This window comes from Antennarius striatus, chromosome 9 (assembly GCF_040054535.1).
Source record: "Antennarius striatus isolate MH-2024 chromosome 9, ASM4005453v1, whole genome shotgun sequence".
Lineage (NCBI taxonomy): Eukaryota > Metazoa > Chordata > Actinopteri > Lophiiformes > Antennariidae > Antennarius > Antennarius striatus.
The window spans coordinates 19280866-19289196 of NC_090784.1; positions in this window are offsets into that span (position 1 = coordinate 19280866).

Below are 8331 nucleotides of genomic sequence, written 5' to 3' on the forward strand. Positions count from 1 at the left end.
ATTCCAGCTGACGCCAACATCAGGAAGAATGAACACGAAAATATTGAGAAGTATCAAGGGTTGAAAGAACAGCTGGAACAGATGTGGAAGGTCAAGGTTAATGTGGTCCCTGTGGTAGTAGGAGTACTTGGGGCAGTGACCCCCAAACTGGAAGAGTGGCTCCAGCAGATTCCTGGAACAACATCTGAAGCCTCAGCCCAGAAGAGCGCAGTCCTAGGAACAGCTAAGATACTGCGCAGAACCCTGAGACTCCCAGGCCTCTGGTAGAGGACCCGAGCTTGAGGATGACACACAGATACCACCCCACAAGGGTGAGAGTGAAATTTATTATATATATATTAGTGTATAATTGTCAAACAAACATACAATGCTGTGTACAGGCCCCTGAAACAATCTCAGGACTCAAAAACGTCACGGGCCTGTAAGCATGCAATTAGTATAGGGAAAGGAGGAGTGACGGGCAGTGACTTTGTGGTGCACCCCAATCGAGCAGCTGGTGAGGGGGACGGCACCTTGCTCAAAGGCGCCTCGCAAGGTGGGAAATGGAAAATTACCACCTTGTCAGCTCACACTCCGAAAATGGCTGGGTGGGAGCGGGAATCGAACTGGTAGTTCGAGTACGAATCAAACAGCCGACACTGTGATCATGGAACGCCCGTTCTACCACTGAGCCACTAGTTTAATGTATCATGTAAGGTCAAGCCATGTGTGAACAAACCATTGTTCCCATTTAAAGTTAGCACTACTATCCAGCTGTGCTCACTTCAAAACAAGCAGGTTTTTTAATACACTACAGTTTATGAAGGATAAGGATTTCCACTAAATTACATTCTGAAAAATGCCATGAAACCAGCTCAGCTGAATAGCAACACAACATTCAAAACATAAGTATCTATATCCCATGCAGCATTTTGCAAACAACAGGCAAAACAAAAATAACCTCTGCCATTACATGACAGCAATTCCCAATTAATGCCAATGCAAATATATAGACAGATGGAAGCAACATAACAACAGAAATTAGCTACCATCAGATGCAAGCAGATCACCAAGAGCAGTGAAAACAACCAGCAGTGCTAACAGCCTCATAAAGTAAAGCATACAAACAGATTTAACAGTACCCATTTCAGAGCATTTTCTCACAGTATGCATACAAGCAAAACCGCCTCATTGAAGTAAATGAGCTCTCCTGAATGTCAAATTTATAAACACTATGGGAAAAAATTAAATCCCAAACATGACTTGTTGTGGATTAAAGTGTACATTTAAAGCGCTCAGCATACAGACGTGTCCTTAATATGCAGGTCTTATTCAAAAAAATGATGACAGTAAAGCAAAATCTATAATGTAAACTCATTAAAGGTACCTTTCACTCCAAACCCACAGTTTCCATAAAGGTAAGAGGCAGACAGAGCAACGACCAGGAAGAAAATATTCCATAAAACCAATTCAGTAGAAAGCACTCAAACCTGAGCACGGTCACACAATAATGATGTAATTATTTTGACAATATTGATATTTTGTTGAAACGCAGGCACACTTTCACATAAAAAAGAGGGCAAAGAAAGCACAGCCAGAAGAGAGTCACTCAGTCAGTGCTGAAAACAACAATGCTATAAACAATATAAGCATTCAGCCCACGCTAGCCAAACCAGAGCAAAACAATCAGCCGCAGTCAAGCACAAACAGACAGACAAAACATCAAGTAACACAATTGCTAATTCCCACTTTAAAAGTGGTGCTTGTCTGTCCAGCTATGACAAACCAAGTCAAAAGTTAATTTGACAAATTTTAGCACAACTGGGTCAATGAGCGGTAGCAAATGCAGCAGGAAGCTTCCTTAAAATATAATCATTTTTTAAAACAGATATCTCAACATGAACATATAAAGACTGGCCAATAACATAATAAAAGTCCTTCATCGATAACGTAATACCTTTTGGCTAATAATGTAACAATTAAGAGGTTAGGGCAGTGGTTCTTAGCTTTGTTGGAGGTACCAAACCCTGCCGGTTTCATATGCTCACTCATCAAACCCTTCTTTAGTAAAAAAAAAAATTTTCTTCAAATTTAAGACATAAGTATATGTTTTACTTGAGTGTTTAATGAATTGTGCATTAATCTCACCTTTTTCAAAGAACAAAAACAAGACAGTGCATGAACTAACATGAAATGACCTACCTGCAAATCAGTGTGACTTCTGCTGTTGTTATTGAGAGACCAGTTCAGATATGCGTGGCTTCACCTTGGCAAGTGCTGCTCCTATGTCATTTTCACAGCAAAGTCTGTTTCTTTTGCTTTCCATGACTCTTAAGGAAGTGTTCCTTTATTTTTGCCGGTGCAAGACTAGAGTTGCTCAACTTGACATTGCAAATCATGCAGAACGCTGACTCCCATCACGTTCTGTTATACAGTACATGTTAATTCATCTTGTACATATTCATCCAACCACTTTCTTTTTTTGCTCAACATTGTTACTATGGATTAAAATATTAAGAAAGCAGTCAGATGACGTACCATCATGATAGACATAAATTGACTACTGAGTGCGTAACATCCCATGTTTCACAGGTAGGCTAATCGATGTAGCATGATCACCTGCAGCCAGTGATGGCTAAGGGGGGCGTGTCATCACTAATTGACACGATGTGTCAAACGCACATAATGATTCGTGTATGTTCAGCAAAAAAAACACCCCACACATCGTGTTGGGTGTTTTGTCTTGACCCCCGTCTCCGCCAAACCCCTGAGACTGACTCACCGAACCCCTAGGGTTTGACCAAACCCAGGATAAGAACCACTGGGTTAGGGTTAGGTTTTAGGGCTAGGGGTTTGGATAAGGGTTAGGGTTAGTAATAAATTATTATGTTATTGGCCAAAAGTTATTACATTATTGATTATTACCTTATTGATCTATTACATCTCAAAAACAGGAATATTTATTTCGTTATTGGCGGTTATGTTATCGGATGTTATTACGTTATTGGCTTTAACAAAAATCACAGTTTGGAATAAGCATATCTCCCAAAAGGTGTTAACCTACCTTTTTGTCTCCTTCATAGGTGTGTTAGCATCAGCGCAGATGTGGTTAGAGTGTATTGGAATAACCTACCAGGGTGTGTAATTTACATTGTTTTGAACATGCCTCAGGTAAAATCATAGTTTTCACTCAGATGATTTTACCAGTTTAAGATTGGACCTCCTGTCATTAGGCCAGAAGAGGTTTGATTTATATCTTCTGACTAAAAAATAGCACCCTTATCTTTTCCATCACTCCAGAGCTGGTAGACCTCACATAGCTTAGTGTCAACCCCATCAGAGGTATTAACAGGTAGAATCATAGAAAAGATCCCTACAAGTTCATAGTCGCTTTAATATTTAAAACATTGTGAGACCGAAGAAAAGCATGTCTCAGATAATATAAAATAATGACTTGAGTTAGACCTGCCACCACCTCACACTGTTTTATCAGTTTGTGTTTCATATTTGATTTCTCCTGCAGTTCTAGAGTTGCCTTTTTTTAAGGTTCAACCTCAAAACTGCAAAATGAACTTGATCAAAAACATCTGGACAAAAAAAAAAAAGATTTATCACAGAATAAAGGGCGCTGCCTTGTGGCAGAGATAAAAAATGCAACAAATGTGGAGTAAATTATTTTAGAGAAAAGAATAACCATAACAACAAAAGCCTCTCAAACCTAACGAGAAAAAGATGGTTTCTCAATTATTGAGCAGCATCCCTCAAATGACAAGAAGAATGACATGGTCGGGTCTATGGAGATTTAGTTGCAATTTGGGTTTTGTTGCAATTAAAACTCCAATAGTGGTAGCAGTAGTAATAGTAACAGAAATGTCAAGTTTGGGTTCATATTTTATTTTTGACTGTGGCCAACAATTACTTGAAATTTACACATTTGATCCTTTTTAGCCCTGGAAAAGAAGGCCGCATTTAAAGGTGCACTGGAAAGGAAGTGACCTTGTTTAGCCTCTGTGACACATCTGGACTTGAAATACCACCCTTGAAAGATGCAGTACCCAAAGTAAGACTCAGCTTCCATCATTTAAAACTGCTTTTCCCCTGTATGTATTCACACTGTCACTGCATCTGATCCTTCTGCCCTACAAAGCACACTCACTGCATGTTGCCTTTGTACAGCAGCATAGAATATGCTGAAGTGTACCGCTACACATTTCAAAGTACAAGCATTGCTGTGTACAAGTTTAAGTTTTAGAGCAGATGGCATCAGGTTAAATTCATATTGACGACTTTCAATAAGGAAAAAGTGACTTAGTGACTTGTGAAACTAAAGGAAGGAATGGTCGAAGGTCGAGGATAAAGTTATCCATTTATAGTATGTTTGTTCTCCACAGGCTCTGAATCCTGTCTGGCTTGCATAAGTTTTGTTAATTTTAGACTCCATCTTTTTCAGAAATGACTCATAAAAATGTACATATTTCTTTCCGTTACTTAGAGAAGAATGAGCAATACTCTCTTTTATTATTCCTGTTTTTCCCTTTTAATTTCACTCTGGGATCCAACCGCATCCATTTCAATGGCCTTGTAAATCTGCACATCTCTGATGTTTGCATGACACAGTTTGTCGCCTTGGGTAGTTCTTCTGTTTTTCTTTTCATTTCCCCTCAATTTTATTGCGATGACAAAGGGGCCTATGAGACAGCTATTTTCTTTTTTTCCTTCCTCCATTAACCATTTGTTCAACTATGCAGGCCCCATTGTTTTAATTTCATGCAAGAATTAGCTTGGTGCTTTGGTTAAATCAAAACTATATTCAAAAATGAATACAGTTCAGTTTTTCAGTATCTAAGGTGGAGACAGTATGCTAAATACCCATCTTTCATTAATCAACCTGCTTAATTTTTTGTTTTTTGTGCAAATGCCTAAATGAGACTGGGATGTAAAGCTGAAATAAATCTTTATGTTTTGCTGCGTTTCATTTTACATTCATTTTACAATTCCATGCTTGCTGAAACGGCATGCTCTTTATATCTAGCTACTGGGTGATCAAACGGAGAGCTAATTGGGATACAGCAAATTATGTTTGTGGTAATGTAGTTGCTGGAAAGGAATGTTTGGTGTGCGGTAGAGGCTGGGATTTAGAGAATTTCTGAGAAGCTGCCTTATTTGTGTTGTGGGATTTAGAAAGCAACTGGAGCAGAGATCAATAAGGTATAATAGGCCTGGGAATGAAATGATGCCAAAGTGTCCCATGTCAATGAATCTGCTTATCTCAGCCTGCCAAACTCTGCTCTACCAGCCCATGCTTACTCATCTGTAGATTGGGAACTCAAGAGCCTGCAGGAGCATAAGGCCTGAGTTCAACTCTGAGCCCTCAATTTATCTATAGAAGCAGCACATAGTCTGCTGCCTGACCTATGGTGCTTGTTCTGAGAGATTATAGTAAAGAGTATAGGCTATTAGGCTTTGACTTCATTACCTTACTAAGACCAACAACATGATGAACAACATCATGACCAAAAGTACTGAGAGTGCAGGTATCAGGAATGTTAAGATTTTGTGCTAGCAACATCACTGTTATCAGTCCCCTTTTTAGACTATTGAATGTGTGTGTATTTTGGAAGTGGATCACATCATTCATAAACAGCCTCCAAGTGCTGATCCCATTTTTTTTTAGCAGATATTACAATTGGATACACCGGTAATTAAATTGTATGTCATAAATAACCATTTTTTAGCAAACTTCCATACCTTTCTTTGCCACCTGCATTATGTGCATATGCTGCAATTACATCTGTGAGGTTAACCTATTGTACAAAAAACAGGTAAAACCTTTTCCTGGCATAGACTGATAAGGCATGTGAACATGAACCCCTGCTATTCTCTTATCTCACTGACATGCTCAAAACACCCCATGCCAGTGCTGAGCATGACATGTGTAGCCCTGCATTATTAGTGTGATAGGAATAGGTCCTTTTATTCAAGGACGTGACGAACACGGTAAATGCTGCAAAAACTAAGCCACTATAAATTAGTTTTCCTTTCCTGGAGGCAAGTTGCATGTCCAAATGAAATCATGGAGCCACCAGTGAGATATGAGGTAAACTTGATAACATTTTACTTAATCTCTACAATTGCTGCTAACAACTGCCATAGCTGATGAAGCTGCTGATCTCCTGCTCTGACTTGCTTGTAGACTGAAGTTGCAGGTGGATCGTGCTGGGGCTTAACTAGACATGATCAGTCCCGAAACTATCAAATAAGCAGTGAAAAGTATTATAATACATTTGATTACTTACCTTTAGTACAAGTATCTTAGAGTGAGACTGTCTGATGAATTGTATTATCATTTACATGTCAAAATATGAACCCTTCAACATTAAAAAACCAAAAATCTACTTAACCAGACTGTATACTGTATGTTCATATGTCTTGTGCAGCAAAATCAGTATATTCCTCTATGATTGTCAAATATTTATTAGTGGCCTGTTGGTTTCAATGATGATTATCACCAATGGGTAATATCCTTGAAACAACTGAATCTGCCAGTACCCATCCTTGGCAAGGCTCTCGACAAATGATGATTGGGTCATTATAATGGAAAGGTAAGTTGCCAGGTGGCATTCTTAAGTCTCATTGTGCGAGTAACCCCTTTGTTATTGTTGCTCCCTAGTGGTTTTCAGCTGCTGCATTGCATTATTTTTTCCAGCATAAATGAAAAAGGGAGCGACCACAGAATGCTGACCTCAGTCAGCACCATGGTGTCGGAAGACAACGATAGTCACCATGCTTATCTATGTGTAATGTAAATACCTTGCTGGACTACAGTTTACCAGTTATGGGTAAAAACATTGGAAAGGGTCATGGAGTGTGAATGACATCAATAGTCTATTCATGCTGGAGGAGTTAACGTTGTATCAATATTCAGAAAATACAAAAGCTTTCACATTTAGCATTGAGAGATTTGGGGGTTTATCGTCAATGCAAGGGTGTTCCAGAAGCTGGAGGGGATAAGAGGATTTAAAAAAGGGATTTAGGTAACAAAAGACGAGCGACGAATAATAATAGAATCAATGTGTTACAATTCATTTTTATTCAATAAATAAAAGCTGTGAGGAAAAAAGGAATGTAATTCAGAAAGCTTTGTATTTAAAATATGCATCTGTTTGATGTCAGCGGTATAGATAAGAGAACTACATGATCAGCTGGAGCATTACAAATAACAGTGACGTACTATCAAAAACCTAATAAAATGTAATGATTAATAGCAGACCATCAGTTTAATCACATTTTGCCAGTGGATTTATTGATATAATTGTATTAACAGACATGCGTACCATTCATAGCAGAAAATACACGTCTCAGAATAATACAAAATTGTCAAAATTTTGTTACAGCTGAAGTTGGGAAACCACTTTGTGTCAATAATAATTCTTTATATTTTGAATCATATTTATATATGGTTCAGAAGTTTATATAAGTGGTCCTAAATTATAAGTTTTGTCAGTGGTTTATGGGAATGACTAATTACCTGTAGGTTCTTTGTTTTACCTTGACAATGTTGAAAGTATAAAAGTGGGTAATATTAAATGATTCTACACTGATGTGAAAACCCATCTTAGCCAGCTCACATTAGAAGCTTTTATACATTTTAACATCTTAATTCAGGATTTGGAATTGTATTCAAAATTTCTTTGAAGAAGCATAATCTCTAAATGATCTCTCTTTAAAAGCTCTTATCTGTAATGACATGAAATTCCTCAAACAAGAAAAGTCAATCATTAATAGGCTATGTTATTTTCTTTATTTTGTTTGTTTGAACATGAACATGAGCAGTGATATAAGTCTTACAAGAACATAAGTCTTGTAAGACTTATATCACTAGGCCATATAAAATGTCAAGGTCTTCTACTGCTGCAATCATGCAAAAAATGTTTCACGTTAGCAAACTGACTACATGTAGTAAAGCATATTATTGTTGCAGCAACATTACATTGAGCCCCTTCCTCCCATTTTGCCCTCTTCATTGACCAGCATCATAGAAACATGCACAAACAAGCAACTTTAAGGTTATTTAAAGGACAGTGATCAATAATGCTCCTGTAACTCCTACTTAATCTCCATAATGAGCTTTATTGCAGTAATTAATCATGTCTTAGCAGCTAGTACCCAGCCTCCCTGAAGAATGCTGGTAGAATAAAAGCCAGACTGGCCTGGTGCTGCCCACAGCTTCAAAGGATCCCACGATGAAGGGATCCCATTCTGAAAATGTCCTCTTGAGATTAGCTTAACAAATAATTGATGTCTCCATAACATTTTTTATAAGATCATGTAAAGAATGATGCATTCCAAAAA